This window comes from Cupressus sempervirens, chromosome 8 (assembly GCF_028749045.1).
Source record: "Cupressus sempervirens isolate cs-2001-9-10 chromosome 8, ASM2874904v1, whole genome shotgun sequence".
Taxonomy (NCBI): domain Eukaryota; kingdom Viridiplantae; phylum Streptophyta; class Pinopsida; order Cupressales; family Cupressaceae; genus Cupressus; species Cupressus sempervirens.
Window position 1 is genome coordinate 253,414,108 of NC_143125.1, and position 23,073 is coordinate 253,437,180.

Here is a 23,073-nt window from a genome sequence, read left to right on the forward strand (position 1 = left end):
TACTTGCTGACTTGATACCAAACAAACTAGACCACTTTCTAAATGGAATATTTGTAGGCCTAGGACCCCCTCTCGGGTCCCCAACTGTCCCACCTCCATCGGGATCCTTCACATTCTTTGAATCCAAAGTCATCTCTGCTTGACCTCCTGTGCTTGACGGGCCTGCACCATTCCCCCCTAAATTTTTGAATCCTTCTTTCCTACTCACCACACCATGCTCGCCTACTCCAGTTCTCATCTTCCTTAGGATAATAAATGCTTTTTTGTTAATATAAAGAAGATTGCAAATATTCAAAATTTGCCAACACAATAATTCAATTACCCACCATACAATTATGAAAATATAAATATGGCTTTATTTTACTTAACTTGTGATCAAATGAAACATATGAACAACAACACTTGTTAAAAAAATTGATAACCTATGACACACTACTGAAGGGGATCAATTGATTTATTTGTAACAAATGTTTAAAAATAGTCTTTATAGTTTTGCTCTTTGACTTAGATCTTTAACAACTTTATCATTATCACATTTCTAAGTTATAATATATCAATGATTTTTTTTTAGGCTCTTCTTAAGGTTTACCACATAACCTTAATCTAGCTTTATAAATTTGTTTGACAAGCATCTCCTACGCCATTCTAAGGTGGTTAAGTGTAATGTTAACATATATTGGTATGGTTAATGAATCATAGCTATAATGATGTTAACCTTTTAAGGGTGAATTTGAATTTTTTATCAAATCAATTAGGAATGTTTGACTATCTTAATGTATCTCAAGACTCTAAATTAAAACCTAAAAAATTAATGAAAGTAATAAAACCTAATTTGTGGTGACAAATTAGAAATTTAGGTAATATACTCTTTTTAAAAATGTGGTAATTTAAGTACAAATATATTATTTTGCATGGGTTTTGCAATGCTTTGTCAATGTAGCTTCATAATGCATTGAATGCTCTATGTGTTCTTCAGAATATTTAGTTCTCTTGCACTTCTACTTTGCAATATTATGAATTTAACCGTTCCTATTTATAACTTTTCTTTCTCAATTTAAACATATTATTCCTACACTATTAGAATTAATAATCTTTCCTTGGTTGTATTTATTTATTTATTGGGATAAACCAAGGTATTCCTTATGTATTATTTATTTGTCCTCTAGTCCACATGTAAAGGACATGTCATTCTTGTCCTATTGTCCACTTGTGAGGACAACTCATTTTTGTATTTCCTTTAATAAGAAAAATATATATTCCTCCTTAAGAGGAACTTGACACTTTGCACACACCTTTTATGAATGTGGCATTCATAAAAATGGGAGTTACACATGCAAAGACATGCAACTCCTTTCTCATCTTTTTAAAGGAGGTGCTTCTCTCTCTCATTTTCATCTAGTCTCCATTATTCACATCAAGTTTTTGATGCTATTGTAAATGAGCTATTTTGCTCCATATCTTCTCTCTCTCTCTCTCTCTCTCACACACACACACACACACACACACACACAAACACAGACACAGGCACACACACACACACACACACACACACACACACACACACACACATTCTTAGGCATTTGCCTCATTCATAATACTCACAAGGGGTTTTCTTTGCTTTCCCTTTATCAAGTCCTTGTCTCTTGTGTTGCTTTCTCATAGGTATTGCTCCATTGATCTTGTATATGGTAAAACTTTTCTTGCTCTCTTGGATTAAATCTATTATTTCATGCTATTTCATTTTATTATATTTTATCATTTCAATCCCTTTTTCTTACATACACTCCATAAATGAAAAAACAAAGCACACTAAAGGAAGGTGGACATAACCATCAACATCCTTGTCTACATAGTCAATTCTTCTAATGAAAGAGCTACATACTTTCTCTCAACATTTGTGCCTCCATTCTTCAATCTTTTTTAATTATTCATGTCCTTCAAGCACTTTGAAAAAAAAAACATTAAGAATTTGACAATTTGTATCTTATTTAAATTTATTTATGTTAACTTTAATATATTTACTCAAATTTAAAAAATTATATATATTTTTGTTTTACCTTTCAAATTACATCCTAAATCATGAAATATATTAACGACCCTTAAAGTTTATTAGTTCTAAATTGTTCCAATCTCCTGAATTTAGTATAAAACTCTCCCAACTTTTTTCTCTACAATATCTTATTTAACTTTTTTTTACCTATGATTCCCTAGAATTTATCATAAAACCTTCTATTTTTTTCCACATTTCAATTCTTTTCGTTATTGAGGCGGCGCTCATAAACGGTCACTTTTCGTTTTTGAATTCCCTCGTCGCAATATTTACCCATTGAGAACACCATCTGCGACTGACCGTGCACTTTTTACAACTTCTGTTCAAAGTTTGAATGGGCATTGGACATCAAAGCATTGGGTTATCGAAGGATCAGGTATCTGATATATTTCAATACAATTTCTGTGGAAAGTTTGAATGGGCATTGGACAACAAATTTACTCGGCCGCAATCATCAAATGAACAGTTGTCTCGTCGTGATAACAAATTTCAAAATCTGTCATCGGGATCGATTTGTACCAAGCATTTCTGCGTTGTAATGTGATTTGGTAGTTGCCAATTCCCTCGTCTGTTTTTTCTCTGCTGAATTGTTCCTTTTTCAATTTCTATAGCTTTTCGTTTGATACGTGATGGAAATCTAATGAATTCAATTGAGATATATTTATATTTTGAATGCTTAGCATTTGTTTCAATGTGGGTTGGCTTGAAATGGATGACGGATTTTTCAGTTGAAGACATATATGCGTCTTACGCTCTACTTCCAGCTATGAATTGACTGGGAATATGTTAATTTTCTTGTTTTGGGCTGTTGGTTTTCTACCCAATTGGGCTGTATGAATGTTCTTTTTAAACATAGGATATTTGTATTATTGGGCTTGATTTGGTATCAAGCATTTCTGCATTATAACGTGATTTGGTAATGTCCCAATTACCTCGTCCGTTTTTTCGGTTGATTTTTTCTTTGTAAGTTTTAACAACTTTTTCTTACATACCTGATGCAAATCTGTTCAATTAAATCAAGATATATTTATATTTTAAATGCTTAGCATTTGTTTCAATGTGGGTTGGGTCAAAATGGATGATGGGTTTTTTAGTTGAGGACATATATGCCTTTTATGCCCTACTTACCGCTTTGAATATTGACTTATTATTCAATTGGGTTGCTTTTTAGACTTAGGTTTATTTGTATTTGTTATCTGTATTTCCGAATCTTACACTTTGCATTAGAGTCCAATTAATTGTAGTCGTTGCATAAAACCAGTTCAGATGATGTAACCATTTCTAGGAAGTGAGTCCGTACCCAGAATTGGATGTTGTGGTTTACGAAATTTCAACACTTTACCTTGATTCATTGATCCCTGAAAACAGGTCTAGATGGTTCTCGAAGTGTTGGAAGAGAAAATGATTAAACACTGTTGTGTCAAGGCATTTGCATTAAAACACACGGCATGTTGGGTGGGATACCTAATTTGGGGATTATCCTATTTTCACCTTTTTCGGATAGTTAATTTTCATCTCTTTAACATGTTTTTTTGGGATATCCAGTGCCGACACTTGAAAAGATTTTTTAGTTTTTTAATTCACTCATCTATCTAGTTATTGAGATGATACTCTCTATAGCATGAGTGCCAGCTGTAAAGAAAGTAGAGAGCGTTTGTTGGAGGGAGTTTAAAAGATTCCTTAGCAATGCATTGATAATACACAAGTTATTGGGATACTCCTACTTCAATCCATTATTATTTGGATTTGAGTATCCCAGGGATTAAAGACATCAGATTTTCATAGTCCATAATATATCTGAGTCTTGTTTGATCCATAATTATTTGAATTAAACAAATGAAGGGATTAAAGACATCAGATTTTCACAGTCTATAATATATCTAAGTGTTCCAGGATTTAACTGTGTAAGAATTCCACATCATCAATCTTTTGGGTCGCACTTTGTATTCCAACATCAGAATGTGGAGAGCAAAGGAGAGAACATAAAAATTGTAAATTGCAGACTGTAATTGACTAAATCAATTTCTGCATCATCTTGCTCCTTTCCTCCATTAAGTCAGCTATGTTTCACAATTTACTATTTCTTCATTCTCTCCTGTTGCTGTCTACATTTGATGTTGGATTATGGAAAATATTGCTGACATAGTTTACATCCAAACACTCAGATACAAATGAAGGTATATCACTGTTGGACAGGTTATTGCAGTAGACCCTGTTTATTGTCTTTTTCAGTATTGGAGATGGGGATTAGATCCTTTCCAAGTTGTCTTCCTTTAGTCAAAATTCTGGATATCCTTAATGATTATTGGATTTGAGCTCTTTGCCATTTCTTCATTTTTGTGTTTATTTATGCTTTGTAACTATTAAATACAGATTCTTATATAAAGCTTTGATTTCATGTCAGAAAGGCATGATTGTTCGAAGGTTGTGTTATGCACCATCTGACACAAACGCTTGATCATCAAATTTGCTTGTATGAATGACTTATTAAGTTTTTCATTTTGTATTCTAAAGCAGATGCATCTTTTCAAAGGATCTAGTGTTTGTTCTAGAATCTTCATCTATTTATTCCTGAATTGTTTTCAATTCATATTAGGTTGACTTGCAATTCCATAATTTTTCCATCATTTCTTGATATGTGAACTCTTAATTTTATAACCTTGCAGCTTTCAATAGTGTTCTTTTGTTGATCTTTGAAGTTCTAAGTGATGTTCAAGATGCTGGCTGTAGTTTACTTTGCCAATCAGATATCATTTTCATTTTTATCACTTGACTAGCTGAGTTTCCTCTTTCTCAGCAATTTGATTCTAATCATATGTTGATGATTTCTGTATGGGGTATGTCAGGTCTTGACTATGTCACTACAGCTTACAAAAACAAGTTGCTTATGTATTTGTGTCGTTTTGGTGATGGGAAATGAATGCAAATCACTAACTGCTTAATACTGTTACCTACTTTAAACAATATATATTGCTAGTTTCACACTGCTTGGTACAGTAGTTAATTATAATGGTTTAAGTCTGCTCTCTGTTTTTAAAATATGTACAGGGTAAATTGGCAAGAGGCACTTCTACAACGGAAACCAGTATATACCTCCTTTAATAGCTGAAACTTAAGAAACATTTGATCTACATTCTTTGTTGGATCAGCTGTGTATAAGAAACATGAACATATGTTTCTCTATTCTTAATGTCAATGGTCCTGGGGTTTTCCAAAGACCTATGCTTCTATTTGGCATGAGAAGTCGATATCCCTTGCTTAATGGGATGCCTTTAAATGCTACAATAGTCAAATGGAAATATTGTCAGTTTGGATCCTTTCATGTGTTTTCAGGTCTCAGACTTGCATGCATTGAGAATCATGTCAGCAGTGAGAAGAAAATAAAATATGTGCAGCCCTTAATGTAGCAGATTACAGGAGGATGAAGCATGAAAGTCAAGGAATGCTAGTTGATAGTGAAGATGATACAGATCTATGCCCTGTAGTTTTTGCTAAAGAATCTAGGAACTGTATAGAATTGAATGAAATTCTTGAGAAACAGACTCTCTAGTGGTGGTGGACTTTTATAGAACAGCTTGTGGAAGTTGAGTATATTGAGCAGGGTTTTATAAAGTTATGCAAACGAGCTGGTGACGTTCAATTATTTCCTTGAAATTCAATGTAAGTTTTCGTCTCTTTCTATGACATGTCATATGTTTTTTAACATTTCTTAGCTTGAATTTTAGGTCATGCAAGATCTGATGTTGAGGGAGTGGGAGAACATTGTTATTATGGTTAAAAATCATGTGGGTTTTAAAATTTATGTTTTCCTTTTTCGCTCTCATTCTTCCACATATAGCTACTTGATCATGTTGTCTGCAATTTGCACTTTCTTTAGTTTTAATCTTTACTCCTTTTTGTTGGATCCTGTCATTATGTTGTAGTATCCCACATCCAAGTTCATCAAGGATGTCAAGGAAGAAGATACATAGGTTTACTAATTACAATTCATGCATATTATTATGATGATGATGATGATGCATCATAGGGTGGACCCAAAGCATTGATCAATGAACTTCCCACATGCTTTGTAAGAATCCACACTTGGGTTGGCAAAGTAATTAAGTTCTGACTAGTGGAATTACTACAAACAGTTGGTGTGTAACCCTCATAAAAATACTGATGCTACTGTATTGTTGTCTCATTGGATATTAGCAAAAGTAATGCATAATCCAGAACTAACTTGTAAATAGAAATGATAATAAGTTCAGTCTCACGTTATGGCAGAGTGTATATACCACTGTTATCACTTACGGATAAGCGCAATAGATTTTATTTCAATACCAAAATTGAATCAAATGCATGACTGAAACATGCATATGTTCACATGATAACAACATACAACAAATGGGAAGAACCTGGCAATTTCTGCGATGGGTGGAATGAGCAGCTTGCATGACTAGGTCCGATGAACTCCACGTCCCGTGAAGTTCTTTATGACAGCTGCTATCCTCGGGTATTTCCAGCAATCTGTTTGTTAATGTCGTGAGAACACATCTGCAGTTGAGCTGTCTAGTCTTCTAACATCCCCACTTGCCATCATACATTCTCTCTACACCATCCGACATCTGCTATCTGTTTTCAGATTTCCTTGACTGCTAACACTTCCAATCCTTGTTATCGAATTGGTCTTAATGCTGGTAACTGCAGGCCCTGTTAGATTAACAGAGGTTCAAGATACTTGGACGTGAACCTTGCAAAATGCTCTTGCGGCTGTTACTAACCACCACTGTAATGAAGTGACTTGCGAACCAAGACCAGGGTTTGATGCTCACGTCAACCCTTCCAATCCTGGTTATCAAATTGGTCTTAATGCTGGTAATTGCAGCCCTTGTTAGATTAATGCAGGTTCAAGATACTTGGACATGAACCTTGCACAATGCACATGCGGCTGTTACTAACCACCACTGTAATAAAGTAACTTGCGAACCAAGACCACAGGGTTTGATGCTGACATCAACCAACCATAGTGAAAAGCCATGAACTGTTGCAACACTAAAACAACTTCAAAACTTCTCTAACATGTGTGGAGCCTCTGAACCCTGATTTACCTACTCCAAGGGCTGATTGGAACTTGCACTACACATCATGGCTCTAGTACAGCGTAATGGCAACAATATGATGGCTGTAAATGACTCTCAAACAGACTGCAGATCCAATATTGCCACTGTTGTTGATGGTTGCCATACAACAACTTCCTTATGTTCGATTTATTGGTAGAATGGTACTGCTGTAACACTTCTGAAACCTGTACAGCATCTAGGTGACAAGTCCAGCTTGTACGACTTTCATAGTATCATGTATCATAGCTAATATACAGGCATACACTTCCAGAAGTTGGTCAACTTGTTAAAATACTATCACAGCCATTGCCTTTCCAATCCTAACACCAATCTTTAGATTTTTGCTGTCAATTTTGTACTGATACAATAGTGATTATGGTCTCCCTTGATGTCTTAGTGGATTCAGGTTGAAAGCCAATTGATCCTTGGTGTCTAAACATATTGTGTGGAACCAATAGCATTATTACCATCCAGTATAATAAAGACTTCCAAATGCTAGAAATGTTAGCAGACTTACTTCGAAAATGGAGCCGACTGAAACCTGATTTCTCTTACCTGATTCTGAGCACAACTTTCAATGAGATGCTAGGGCTACATCCAACTTCTTAAACATCTTGAGAGGTTTTGTCCTCACGAGTAACCGCTCACATTTAAGCAACCTTTTTGTTTACATAATAATATATTTCATGGTGTCCATCCCAATGTAGCTCCATGCTTTTATAACCTTGATATGGGGGAAGACCCAAACAACTAGGCAATGTGGGATAAAATGCCAATTTCGTCTTTTAGTCACTTAAGTTACTTTTGTAATAAAGTGACTTTAAATCATAAAGTAACTTTATATTTGCACTTTATAATATTAAAGTGACTTTATTACTATAAGTTACTTTATAACTTTATAATAACATTAAAATATTTAAATAAATCACATAAGTCACTTGAACTTTAATATCTTTTGAAATACTTGTCTGATTGCCATGCCGTCTAAAATAAGAATCTCTCCTCATAATTCCCCATGTGACCAAATACACTTTCTAAAAATAGAAAGGGTCCATCTCTATTACTCCTGACTTACTATACATAGTATGGCAAATGGAGTCCAAATGATATCAAACAAAGGCCAAATCCATAAATCCCTAAATGTTGGAACGAATCAATCCTTAGAAGACCCTCTAACCATCCTCATTAGCCTACGAGGATCCAATATTAGGCTGATTCTTGAAATGTTGATGCTGGCAACAAATGGGGACATTACATACTTTTATACAACAAGCACTCTTATTCACAATAATGGACTGTGGAAATATCATACCACTAATAGTTACTCGATTGAATGAACTAAGTACACATCACATAAATAAATATACCATCTCATATTTTTTTAGATTTTGTTGTCGTCAAAATTAAAGACAATCATCTAATCGGAATGATTTTCTAATGAATTAGTTTCATATTTTAATTTCAGTCTAATTTAGAGAATGAACAATATGAAGACATGAGGCTGCACATGGATGTCATATAGCCAGAAAACAATGTACCCAATGGACTAGAGATGATGGTTCGGGGAAACCAATTGCCAAAAATCTATAAAATAATTACAGTCCCAAATTTTATTGAGACGATAAGTTCATAGAATTAGCAACTATGCTGTTGGTGATACATTGAGTTCGTGATTCATGTTTGGTGCTTCATTAGTTGTAGGATTTGACTTAGGTGTATGATGTGCCAGTTCGGGGAATCACTTCATGTTAAAACAATTGCAGTACCTCTGCATTGAACATGCTATGTGTAAATAGTTTTTTGTTCGAGAAATGTGTCTTATACTTCACGAAATACGATATTAGATCAGCCAAACAACAGAGTTACATAAAAATTGTTCCTCTTTAAAGAAAGAAAAGATGTCATATTTGCTTGAGTTACTAAAGTTAAGTTTGGATTTACAAACATAATCATACCCTTCTTAAAATGCCTTAGTTCCAAGATCTCAAGTGGGAATTTGATTACACAAAAAGTCGACTTACAATCTTTTCTTCAAATGGAAATGTGTGGTGTGTAGCCTTAATGTATGCTACATGCTTTTGCAACTGTCTTTGGTCATTCCAATGCCCCCCCCAAAAGACTATCCTTCCATCCTTTCAGGCAAGAGGGAATATGAAAATATAATTCAATTCACTCTGTAAACATGCCCATAAGGTCTTACCAACAATACATTTGTACAAGATGAGAGAATTTTATTCCCCTCTACTATAGAGAGCACCCTCTACTATAGAGAGCATAAAGAACCTATACCAATGTTATGAATGCTTGATTTGACTGCCAAACCATAGTGATGAAGCATAAATCATCCCTTTCTCATAGATAACTATGTTTTCAACTTAGTTCACAATGTATGTGAATGTGCTCTTTCTGTCTGATCCCTCTCCATTGCTTGTTTGATTTGGGGAGCAATAAAAGAGGCCTATCTCATTCAGCTGATATACACAATTTCTACATAGTTATAAGAAATCTCAATATACAATCTCCTCAACAAGGATATGCTTTTTGAAGGTAATTTTTTTTTTGGAAGATAAAAGTCAAGTGCCCTGTTTTAAAAAAATTTCATAATAGTTTTACAGATATACCTTGGTCAAAGTGCGTGCACCGGGGGAAAAAGAACGGACAAGAAAACCCCTGCTGTAGCCTGGGACATAAGTCCTGATCAAGAATGTACAAATGCCCCATTGAAACCATGGGTTCTTTAGAAGGCATTCCTTCTATTCACAATACAAATTTTAAATATCTTTAATACAATACCCCTGCAAAAGGGTTTAGAAGGTTTCCCTTCCTTACATATGCATTGTAAAAAATATTTATACATTTCAGGAATTTCCTCTTGATCCTTGAATATCTGCACTTTCAGTCACAGAGCTACACACTTATGTTAAAGGGGTAGCAAGGAAATAAAATCTTCTCACATTATATGCCAATTCTAAACATAGTAAAAGGTTACAAGTTTTAAAATAAGACTTTTAATAATCTTAGATTAAAGCTGCTATGTTATATCTTATTTTCCCTTTCCATCAATCCATTGGGACATATATTTAGTTAAAACCAAGGATCTGTTTCCCTTCTTCGCCACTAATTTCCATACCATCATCAGATATATACTGAAAAATATGATCAATTAGTATATTTTGAGAAACTGAAAACCTTTGCATATTTTAGATAAATTTACTAAATGACCATGATCAAGATTGTCATAGTGATAATAACAGAGCCAGAGACTTCCATCTGATAATAACAAAGCCAGAGACTTGCCAAAAAAACAGGCTTATAATCTACTCCCAAAGTTAGTTAAGCCATATTCTATTATATTAAATTTGGAACCAGAATATAAGATACCACTGCAAATATTTCCAAAACTGCCCTTAAACATCTAAGCATAATTGTATAGTAGAGCTATTGGGTATGCTTTCCGATACTCCCCAATATTCTGATATATCTGAAAATTAGAACTACTGTCATAACAGAACAATAGATATACTGTACAAGATAGAACAGAGTGCCATTCATGGATTACTAGTCTCTGTTATAGTTATGCCTGCTGATTGCTTACAGTATCACAATTTAAGTGTAACTATCTACACTTATATAAGCCTGGAAAAAAACATTAATGAGATACTAGGGGAACCACCACCTGATAATTATTAGTTCCTCTTCAGAGTCTTCACCGTCATCTACTTCACTTGGAGTGATTGAAGCATTATATCCCCTTTGAGACCTACTTTTCCTTCCCCAACTATTCTTAATTACAGAAGGAGAAACAATGCAGAAGTTTTCCATAATTTCTCATTAAGAGAGGAAGTTTTGAAGGTAAAATTTTAAGAAATGCCTTTCAAGATTTATTTAAAAAACTCTTGATGAGCTGGTATGTGTACATTGGTCTTCTTTTGAGGTTTAAATCAATCATTTCAAGTATGCCTTTCTTGCAGCAGATATTTCCACAAATCTTCACAACAACAAGCTTTGTTGGTAATCTTTTTCTTTCAACTAGAGGTAAGGAACTGAGTTGACCTCATGTGGAATGAACCATTTGTATAGGTTTTGATGCTAGATTCTAAGGTGGCCCTTCATAATGGTAATGGAAAAGTTCTACTACCAATTCACAAGCAATCCTAACTACCTTAAGAGGCGTTGCAATCTAGGCAAGTGAAGAACATCTATGTTGGTGTTGGGTTGAGTAATTTCAATGACAATGAGATGCGCAACTAAGTAAAACAATGTGACAGCTATGACCGCATATATTTGATGGGGAAGTAGAAGATTAAGGGCTAAGCATAAAAATTAAAATCACAAGCACAAGAAAATTGTAGATGTGGGCTACGAAAAAGTGGATGTTATTGATCACTGAGAATCAACTAGTGAGAGCCAAGGTAACAAGTTATGATCAATCAAGGATAAAAATGTAGACATGTATGAGGTGAAAAGATGTGGAAGTTACACCTAACTTGTCGATATGGTGATAAAAAGGGGCATGGACCATTGAGAGTGGAGTACAAATTAGGAAATTCTAAAGAATCTTTTAGGGTGTTGAGAGTCATTGATTAGGTATGCTAGGGGCAGGAGATTGGGGATAAGCATTTGAGTCCTAAACAATGTCGAAAACGAGGCACACTATAACAAATGAGGAACCCAAATATATAAATAGTCACCAAAGCTAAAGAGGGTTCACTATGACTTGATCTTTTGGCTTCAAGTATCATTCTTTTTTAAGTGTGGGGTGCGTATGCTCTTGTGAAGCTAGATATATAATGAGAAAGACTATGTATCTTATGATTTTGAGGCAATGTGATATATATCCTTTTCTGTTGTGTTTCATGTAAGTTTTTTTTCAAAGTATGTTTTGCTTCTTTTCAACATGTTTCTAGTTATCAAGACATATATGTCTCAACACTAATAATGAATCTACATGAGCATACGTGTACAAGTCTTCATAGTGGGTGGCATAGCATGGAGTGGGAGGTAAACTTATTTCCATTAGATATGGAAATAACTTAGGTTAGAGGTGTGGCATCATACATAATCAGTCTTAAGATGGAATTCATTGATTGGGTTGTTGAGGTGTTGAGACCCTCGGAAATGGTAGGTTTTAGATATAAATGGTCTATGTACACAAATATTTCCATTTTGTTTCGAGGTAATGAATTTCTTTATTGAAGTCCACATAAATTAACTTTTCAACCTCCCCACTTCACTACTTTAGAAACTTTGGGAGTCATAGAATGCTACTTTTGGTAAAATGGGCTTGGACTAATGGTTGGTCTTGATGTTGTTGACTACAATAGATGAATCCATGCCATCTAAATTTATGTATTCCTTGTCCATTATGTAAGAGTATTTGTGAAGATAAATGCAGTCACTTTCCATGGAAGAGAAATTGACTATAATTTTTTGACATGCTTAAGCCTTTGTTTAACACCTAGATTAACATCAACAAAACCTCAATCATCAAAGAGAAATTGACTCTAATTTTGACAAGTTTAGAAAACCTAGATTAAACTTTAAAAAATGGAAACCTTAATCATCATAACATTTCCTTCTACATAGCAGTTGGGAATGGTGGATCTTCTTGATTAAGCATATGAGGTTCTATCTTGAATATTCAATTTTAGACTCTACAGAAAAATTATGATGAGAAGGAATAGGATTACTTTCATGAGTTTCTTGAATGATTGTGACTCAATATTTTTTTTCATGAAGATTGAGTTGTATGAGACGACATTAAAGGTGGCTTGCTAAAGAAGCCAACTCTCTAGGGATGTGTTCATTGCCTTGATCTGGCACCATAGAATGCTCAGAGTTAGAGTGGGTTGCATCCAAAGAGTTAAGGGAAGATTCTCAATGATGCCGAAGAGATATGAGCCATAGGTCCTAGTGTAAGTTCCACTCCATTGCCCTATTGCAAATGGGGACCCCTCTTTTTGCTTTGTGAGTGGGCTTAGGTGGTTTTAGGATCTTAAAATAGCAACAATTTCTAGTATTTAGGCATTAGTGGGTAGCAAACTGGAGTCAAGGAGATTGTGTCTAAAGTCTAAGTTTGAGTCACTTGAAAGTTTAAGAAGGTTTTGAGTGCCAAGAATTCTAGTGGAATTCCTTTGAATAGTGGATTTCTACCATGGAATTCCTCCATCAGAGGAATCTCCATCGAACCTTGAGTCTTCACTTGTTGATGCAATTTGGAATGTTTTAAAATAAGTGGGAATTGAGGAGTAAATTAGTGAAAGGATGCGGTTGAGGGTGAGTCTTTTGATGAAAAGCCTATGAAGTTAGTGCTGATGAAAAATCCTCTAATCTCAGGAATTCCTTCAGCCATAATCATTCCTCAGATCTTCCTTGGAGTTCCTCAAGATCCTAATATTCTGCTCTTAACATTTATCTTCCTCTAGGATAGTGAGGAACAAGAGAAGGAAGAGAAAATTTAGAGCAACGATCATAGTGAATCCGATGATGAGTAGTTGATAGATGAGGAACACTTATCTAAGGGAGTAAAAGGTGGATCTATTCTACTCTATTTGGTACACCCAGATTTAAGTATTCTAGAGTGTGTGCAATTTTATAGGGGCAGAGTGTGTTAGACTTAGTAGACAGTGGGGTAACCCATAATTTTGTAGACTCAACACTGGTACCAAAGAGGTGTATATAGATGGTGGATTTTAAGTGATTCAATGTTGTGATGTCAAAATGGTTTAACATACATTGTCTCCTGGGGATCCCTTAGGTAAAAATTACTATCGACTATGTCTACGTGGTTGATTTGAGAGATACAAATTCTATATTGGGCATTTAATGACTCCATTCATTGGGAAAGTGTTCTTAGAACTTTCAAACTATGGATTTGAAGTTCAAAGTGGATGGGAAGAAGGTTGCATTGATAAGTATGTCCAATGTTGTTTTTAAAATTGTTGCAGCTAAGAGAATGAAGAGTACTTTTAGACATCTTTATGTGGTGTAGGCAACATAGAGTTTGATTTGTGCAAGTTATTTCATTACAAGTGGTATCATAGCATGATCTTGGCATTGAAAAAGAAGGCTTTCTCATCTATATTGGAGGTTATTTAGATAAGATAAGATAAAATAAGATAATAATATTAATGTCCAACAAAAAACTAGAAAGGTTTATGGGACTAAGCATACAAACAAAAGAGTCGGCCACACCAGAAACACCAAAATGGTGTTAGAAAGAAACAAAACAAGATAGAAGACCAAGAAACACAAGGTAAAAACTATGAGTCCTTCTTTGGTACAAAGTAATCAGAGACAAAATGATATAACTGTGGACGATTCAAAGTCTTTGATCTTCGCTGAGATCCACTGGAGGAATGTCACTACCTGAAAAGATTGGTATAGTGCCTAACTAATCTAGAAGTAGTGTTGGAAGGCCTTTTAACACACCGTGATGGAGACAAGAGGGAGTAAAAGCCAGTAATGAGCTGGTCAGCGACGTGGATCTGAGACATAGCTAACTGAAGAGTATGCTCATGAAGTTGGGTAGCCTCTTGAAGATAAAAGTGCAAGACACCGTTGATCAATATAACTTGTTGGGTGGATATTTTGCAACCGACATTTTTGGGTAAAAATTCAGTCACAAAATAAAATGACCAGCCACAGTGTGTGAGACAGAGTCTCTCCTACCTTAAAGGGAAGGCTCCCCCTTCTCACTGTTCCTTGGATCGACTCAAGGCATGCAAAAAGTCGAGAGATTTTATAAAATGGGTGTTACCAATATCCTTTCTTCTTAACTTTTAAAAAAAGAATCCACTTACTTGTGGAGCAAGTAATGGGCAGGGTGAATCTCTAGCTACACTTCTATTAAGAGCTGGAAATAGTAATACTGATAAACTTTTACTAACTCAAAGGCTAGCTGAAAATGTATCGATTTCGCTCTAAATCCGGTCATACTTCTATATAAAAAGCTTTACAATTAGAGCACAAAGACTCCTAAAAGTAAGAATATTTAACTATTTTGCGAATTAGGAAAGAATTATAAGCTACAGACAAAGCTTCTAGCTATATATTTCCACAACCGCTCCTAGTCAAAGCTTCGGCTCCGATTGCTCCTAAAATCACTATGCTTTTTTATTGAACACACAATAATAACACGAATCAAGGAAATAGGCACAAATAATTTGCTCTATCACAATTGCTTCCAGTCAAAGCTTCGAATCTAATTGCTTCTTTTATTCACTTTTCTCCCAACTTTGTACTACACAATCAAAGTTATGCTTGCACAAATGTGGCAGAGCTTTCTTGCATACAACAAAAGATGATTTTTACAATGAGGGGGCACTCTTTTATATAGGCACAGGAGTTGAGTAAAAGGTAGAGGAAAAAGTGGGAGCAACTCAACCAACTTTGACCTAGTCTAACTAAAAGAGAAAATATAGGGTTGCATGCAACTCGCATTACATCTTTTACATACACATGTAACTTGCAGTACATGTAATTACACATCTTCATGTAATACATCCTCTTCAATTGCAAACATGAAAGAAGACGAAAAAGAAGGAAACAGTCCTAGGGATTGTTCTAAAGAGCTTTGTACTTGGCGATGTAATCTCGGATGATCACAAGATCAAAAGTTCATTTACTTTGTACTGCTGCATTCACTTTGATAACTATGGTGTTGCATCTTTTGATAACCTCTGACTGTCTTTGATGAATTGTCCATTGTTATTTGAAATCTTGATGTGATCAAATTTTTTCTCGTTCAAGTTGTCGTGAATTCTCCTTTGTATATCAGCACAAACTGGAGTCTTTGACACTTTGAAAACCTTCTTGATGGTGTCCAGATGTAAACTCAAAACAACTTTCCATCAACACCTTTACCTTTTTTTTTCTGAAGTAAAGTGCTTGGAAGGATGGAAATGCTTTTAAATGCATGGGAATGCATGTAAATGAAGATTGCTGATTTTCAAATGTGATTTAGGCTTTCAAGACGTCATTGCATGCAAAGTGGATTACATGTAAATGCAACATGCAACAAGGGATGAAGGATGAGATGGAAAGCAAAGGCAAATGGTGGATGAGCTTTTACATGTAAGTGCAAATGGAAGAGATGCAAAGCATGAAATGACATGGGAAGTGGAAAAATATGTATTTGCTCATGGTAGTGTGAATGCATATGGAGAGGTGAAAATGGAATGAAGTTTGAGGGAAAATGAACTTTATAGATGTCTTTGAGGAAAAGTAAGGTCAAAATACATGGGAAAACATGCACATGACATCTTTTTAACTTTTCAAAAAGTGACTTTTAATCAAAATTGGACCTTTGAGATGTAATTACACGTAAGACATTTCGTGTAATCGTGTTGTGTGAATGGATGTGGAAAGTGAGATGAGTGAAAATGGAAGCAAAAAATGGGATTACATGCATGTGCAGATGGTGAATGAGATGAAAAACATGTAATCCCATTTGTCGGATGAGATGCGATGTGTTGTGATATGGAAAATGGAAGTGAAGCGTGATGATGTTTTCGCATGAAGTGAAGCAAAAACAAGTTCTTGGGAAAGAACTTGTAACTTCTCCAAAGTGGAGATAACCGGCAAGCAAGCACAAAGCAAACACATGCCTTTGGCAAAAGACTCAAACATGTCAAGATGCAATGCACTTCAACACTTAAACTCGAATTTGAAGTTTGGAGAAAATGAGAGTTTTCATCATTTTTAAAAGCAAAATGCACTTTTCATGGCATATATATGGACAAATGTGCAATTTCAAGCTAAAATATGAATGAAAATAGCAAGTTAAGTATGAATTGATGAGTAAGTTTAAAAATGTCCACTTACTTGGAGGGTAAAGAGCCAAAATAGAAAGTTTTATAGACTTGAAGACCAATTCTTCCTAAAATCTAGATTTTCAAACAACTTCTTGACTTTTTCTATACTTGCATTTAACAAAAATTAATGAGCAACGAAGGGTCGAATTTGACATGAAAGTGCGAAATACATGGTCCCCAAAGACAATATCATGCATTTAAAATTCAAAAACAATCCGTCTTAATCAAAGGTATTGGCTATAAATGCATTTTTTTGAGTTTTTGAACAAAAACATGACTTTTTAATGCAAAAATCTGAGCCGTTTTTGCAAAACCGTAGCCAGAAAATGCATATTTTGAGTCATTTTTGACTTGGGAATGCAAAAACAACTTCCCCAAATGCATATACATGGATCAAAATGCAAAAAAATGGCTTCAAAACACATAAAAGTGGATTAAAACCCCAAATTTTCAGGTGTTTTTAGCAAAAACGTGATTTATAAAAAGCATGAAATGAATTCATTTTTGGCTTCTAAGTGCAAAAATGTGAGCCAAGATGTATTGCAAATGATTGAAGATGCCAAAACTCCTCTTTTCCTTGCAAAAACGTGATTTAAATCACTCAAAATGGATTTATTTGAAGATTTTTCCAAAACGTGCCCTTGGAAGGAGTTTGAAAAATTGTTTTTTAGCAAGATATATCCATTTTCAATGTTGGAAAATCCATGGCTAAGCAAAAACGATCCTATTGGAGAAAATCTCATCCAAATCCATTGAAAAAATCTCAAGTTATGATCAAAATTGGGTTTTTGGAGGGCAAGACCGTGTTCTTCAAAAATGGACTTTTGGAGGGTCAATGCATATATTAAAACATGTCTTTTGATCAAAACGGACCTTTTGGAGTCACTTACACATTTTAAAACATGCATCTCTCCAAAATTGCACTTTTTGGGTGCCTTTACATGTTTTAAAATGTGCTCATAGAAAAAAAGGAACCTTTTGAGAGAGGATGCATATTTTAAAATGCAACTCACCTTTTAGATGTATAAGCATGAAAACTTCACTTTTGATGTAATAGCATCAAAAAGGTCCACTTATGATGGATTTTTGATATAATAACATCTAAAAGGTTCACTAAAGTAAACTTTATATGTAGTGACATATAAAATGTCCACTGTTGATGGATTTTACATGTTATTGCACATAAAATGTCCACTTATGAAGACTTTAAGTCATTTAATTCACTTAAAATTATAAAAATGTTAGAAAATGGGTCTTCAACAATATTTATTTATCATATTTTGAAATATAACATATAAACATTATTTAAAGTAACATTTAAATAAACATTTGATTTTTAAAACCAAAAATTAAACTAAAACTATATAGTTATATAGTTACTTTAAGTGAAAAATTTAAAAATAACTCAACTTAAAATTATAACATAAAGTGCACTATAGTCACTTTAAGTTAAAAATTTAAAGTTAAAGTAACTTAACATAACAGAAAGTGAATAAAAGTTATATTTATCAAAAAGTGAAAGTCAAATTGAAAATATAACATCATATTTTTAAATTTGTGCTTTTGCACCCGAAAGGTCCACTTTTGAAGTACTAAAATGGACATATCTTTTGACTGACAACTCCGATTGATCTCTGTGTTAGACCAAATTGAAGGGGAAAATGAAAAGCATGACATGAGCAAAACCAAATAACTAAAAACCAACAAATGCAAACTTAAAAGCAAAGAACGAATGATGAAGGCTTCAAAGACCAAGCAAAGGCTCAACAGAAAGTAAAACGAAAAAGACTTGAAGAAGGCCTTCAATAAAAAGATTCATTATATCAATTGGTATCGATTGGTTGATCAATACTAACCAATTAAATAATGAAGTAAACTTAGAGAAATGTGAAACTAATTTGAAAATGTTTCATAATGTTACCTACATTTTGTGGTGACAAAAGGAAAGACAACATAACTGAACAACACTAAGAGAGAGAAACAATCCCTTTAAAGACAATAAAATCTCCCTTAGATCTCATAGTAGATAGGGCAACGAAATAGGAAATTGGTCTTAGACTCAACCTCTCCCAAAGAACACAATCTGTAAACCTGATCCTCTCTGTCCATATGGTGATCAGTCCAGATACCAAGATGATGAGAGCCAACTCTGAAAGAGCCTAAAGAGAATCGAAGGGAATGACACCAATGCCGATAGAGATAAGTAGGCCACACAATAATACCATCTTGAATCTCAAAAAAATGCTCTGCATAAAATGCCATCTTAGGACGTAATTCCCCAGGAGGATTACTCCAAGTAGTGATAATGTACTGTTTGTAGATATCTTGTCTGACACAATCATTCAACTCCTGATGAGAGGGGAGGAGATGAGCAGGAGCATCCAGTGAGAACTGGTAAGGAGGGAGATGATCAATGTCAATCTTGATCGAACCCAACAAAGAGGTGCAAGGGCATACCAATAGCGAGATCTAGTGGTAGTGTTGGATCTCCAAATCTGAATAGAAGAGCAGTATGAAAGATGGGAGTATCTATGGTGGTCAACATCAGAGTCCATGAAAACTCGAAGCTGATGGAGAAACTAGATCAAGTAAAAAATGGTCGAAAGCCTAAAGGATGAGCTCCAAACTTGGCAAAAAAAATACTGTGGGGGATGAGTTTGTGACATTTGATGATGTTCTCTCAAGTTTGAGCAATCTTTTTTGAATTCGTGAAGGGTTTTTGAAGCCCACATTGAAGCATATTTACTCTAATTCATAAGGAAATTGGAGCTGAATTGAGTGAGTTATTGCAAAATTGGGGTCTCTACCCAAAATAATTGAAAATGGCATAACTTTCAGATCTTAGCGAAATAATTCTTAATTTTCTAAGGGTTTATGAGAAGTCTATTGAATAGTCTATAATAAAAGAATCAATAAAGTACCAAGTGAAAAAAAAAAATGATGAAAGGTGTGCTAATGCAACTCTACCTCAACAGAGGCAAAAGAAGATGAAGAATGGCACATCACCATAACTATAAGTATCTCTATTGCAACTAAAACTTCAAAACTCCCTCTTAGCAAAAGAGAGATCTTCAATTTGTTAGCAAATGACAAGAATACATTGCTACAGTAAAAAAGAATGTCAACAAAATCTCATCATAGAGAAAAATTTGTTATTTGAGCATAACAATATTTTCCATAGCTACTCTTAGAGGATGAATCAGAAAATTAAAAAAAAAAATAAAGTCATGGAGTCACAAATGACTTCACCATGGCTACTCCTAGAGGGTGGAACAAGGGATTTCACCTCGAACTTCTCTTGCAGAGAAGAACTCATTAACAAGGGATTGCACCTCAAACTTCTCTCGCAGAGAAGAACTCATTAACAAGGGATTGCACCTTGAACTTTTCTAATTGAGAAGAACTCATTAACAAGGGATTGCACCTAAAAATTCTCTCACAGAGAAGAACTCATAAGCATGTGCAAAGAATCATTGAAGTTGAGACTCTCTCTCAACAAGCGTATCAATCTTCACTATACCAAGCTTATCTCTGAAGTAGCTAAATTTCACTCTCGAAAGTTGCTTCGTGAGATTGTCTAGAATTTGTTCCTTTGTAGAAATCTACTTGACCTCAACCATATCTCTCAAGTAATGATATTTAATTTCCACATGTTTGGCTATGTGGATTAACTGAAAGCTTCACATAGCTTTGGTTATCACAAAGAATCATTGTAGGCTCCAAAGGTTGCCCAAACAAACGTGCAAGCAATTTTTGAAGCCACACAACTTTTCTTGCAGCCACACAAGCTGCAATACATTTTTCTTCAACTGTACTTTGAGAAACACAAGACTGTTTCTTGCTACTCACTGAAATCATAGCTCAACCTAGACGAAAACAACATCCTGAAGTGTTCTTCCTTTCAGGCACACACATTTCCCAATTTGAACTAGAGAACCCCTGCAAGTTCATCTCTTCACATGAAGAATATTTTAAACCATATCCCACTATACCACAAATATTTCTCAATATGTGTTTGACTGCCACAAGCTGGATTTGTATTGGTTCACACATGAATTGACTCAAAGTATAAATAATATATATCAGACCTTATGTTAACCAAACACGTTCAGGAACCAATTAATTTCTCGACATAGTAGGATCAACTAAATCTGAAGTGGTTGCATACTCATGTAACTTTTTTCAGATTGGCTTCCATAGCAGTCACCATAGACTTACACTCTAACATACCAAATTTCTTTAAAATATCAATAATATGTTTGCCATACCTCTAGCCAAGCACGTAATGCAATAAACCAATATCTTTTATCTAAAATTTAGAAGCTAACTCATTACATTTGACAATGATATCATTGCCACCTTTGAGAAACAAATCATCAACATAAATCACTCGGATAAACACTTTGTCATCTTTTACCTTGAAGTATAAATCTGGATCAACATCATTCTTTTGAAGCCCAAACTTAAAAGATAGTAATCAATTCTCTCATACTAAGTACGAGGATCTTTCTTAAGACCATAGAAGACCTTTTGTAGCTAGTGCTCATGCGACTTCCTACATGAATCACAAAGCCCTTTGGCTGTTCAATGCACACATCCTCTTCAATGATGCCACAAGAATGATGTTTTTACACCATTTGATGAAGCTTTTAACCCGTAATTGCTGCAATGACTATGATGGTTTTGATAGAAGTGTAACATGCTATAGGTGTGAAGATCTCTTCATAGTCTATGTGTTCCTATTGTGAAAAACCTCTAGCTACAAATCTAGCTTTATATTTTTCCATATTTGCATCAGCTGCAAATTTTACTTTGAACAACCATTTAGAAGAAACGACAAACAACTTTTAAGCCCTACAAACAATGTCCCACACATCATTTTTGATGATGGATTGATACTCCATCATGGCATCCCTCCACACTTTCTGATTTGAAGCCTCTTCAATACTGGAAGGCTCATATTCTATAATGTGGCTCATCAAGCATAAGAAGGGTTAAGAAAATATGGTTGTTGACGCTCTATGCAAGAGATCATGATGGTGCAAGAGTTCCAACTCCAAAGTGTAGGGATAGATGCTCTAAAAGGTGATGAAGCAGGTGTAGTTGGAGCTGAGGATGAAGGGTGAGTTAATGACTTACCACCCAGCTAACCCATGAAGCTTGAGAGCATATTGGATACAAGGGAGATCAAAAGGACAAGGCACAAGGTGTATAATGAGTAGTTGGTCAAATGGCATGGCTTACCAAATGAATATTCTATTTGGATGTTAGAGGATAATATCAAACAACATGGAGTGTTGGTTCATGCACTCATTTTATCAAGAGAATGAAATATTCCTCACCCAAGGTGTATGGTGCAAGGCCACCTAGTCCAAGATGGTCAACATGATGTACATATGAAGTCAAATTACATTTTTGTTATAAATAAGGTCTATTGAGACCTTTTTTTTGATGTAATGGAGTCATCTAGGTTCAAATTAATAAGTTTTGTTAGTTGTGTCAAAAGATTGCTAAGGTTGCTTTGCAACTGTCAATTGCAACATTGCATTTTGTTTGACAACCTTGGAATGTGAATAGTTATGTATTTAAATTACTATTGGGGATGGTTGGTTTTCAATTAGTTAATGTTTACGAAGTGTGGATAACTTCAAGGCAAAGATTGTTGAAGAATCTTTTATGAAATTAATAAAACAAACTGTGTTCCTTGCTATTTTCTACTCTTTCCTTTTGTTGCAAAGTGGATTTATGATTCAAATTTCATGTGAGAAGGAAGAGAAATAAGTCTAGTTTGTTTTGGTTTTATTTTGGTGAATTTTCATGAATAAATGAGGAAGTTTGATTGTGTTTTGCAAGATCCACCTGTAAACCATAGGTTGTAATGGTTTTGAGATAAAGACATGAATGTCTATCCATTCCACTATTATAAATTGATCAAACTTGGTGCTAAAGAAATTTTTAGGTGTCTTCTTTGTGATTTTGAAGTTCTTTGAACAAAAGATAAAGGTTGGGGTGATTTTGAAAGATCCCTAATACAATAATTGCATGGATTAGGCCTACAAAACATGGGTAGAAGGAAGAAATTGCATGATAGCTAACAACCAATATA

At 34.6% G+C, this 23,073-nt stretch overlaps 1 protein-coding gene across 4 annotated transcripts in view; it reads left to right on the forward strand.

The window, feature by feature from the left end:
• Window positions 1–5,298: 5,298 nt before the first annotated feature.
• Window positions 5,299–23,073, forward strand: part of LOC149542434 (uncharacterized) — a 49,957-nt gene continuing 32,182 nt past the window's right edge. For all 4 annotated transcript variants that reach the window (XM_089797376.1, XM_089797377.1, XM_089797378.1 and 1 more), the window contains exon 1: window positions 5,299–5,710. The gene's annotated coding sequence lies outside the window, so the exon portion shown is untranslated. The remainder of the gene's footprint in view (window positions 5,711–23,073) is intronic.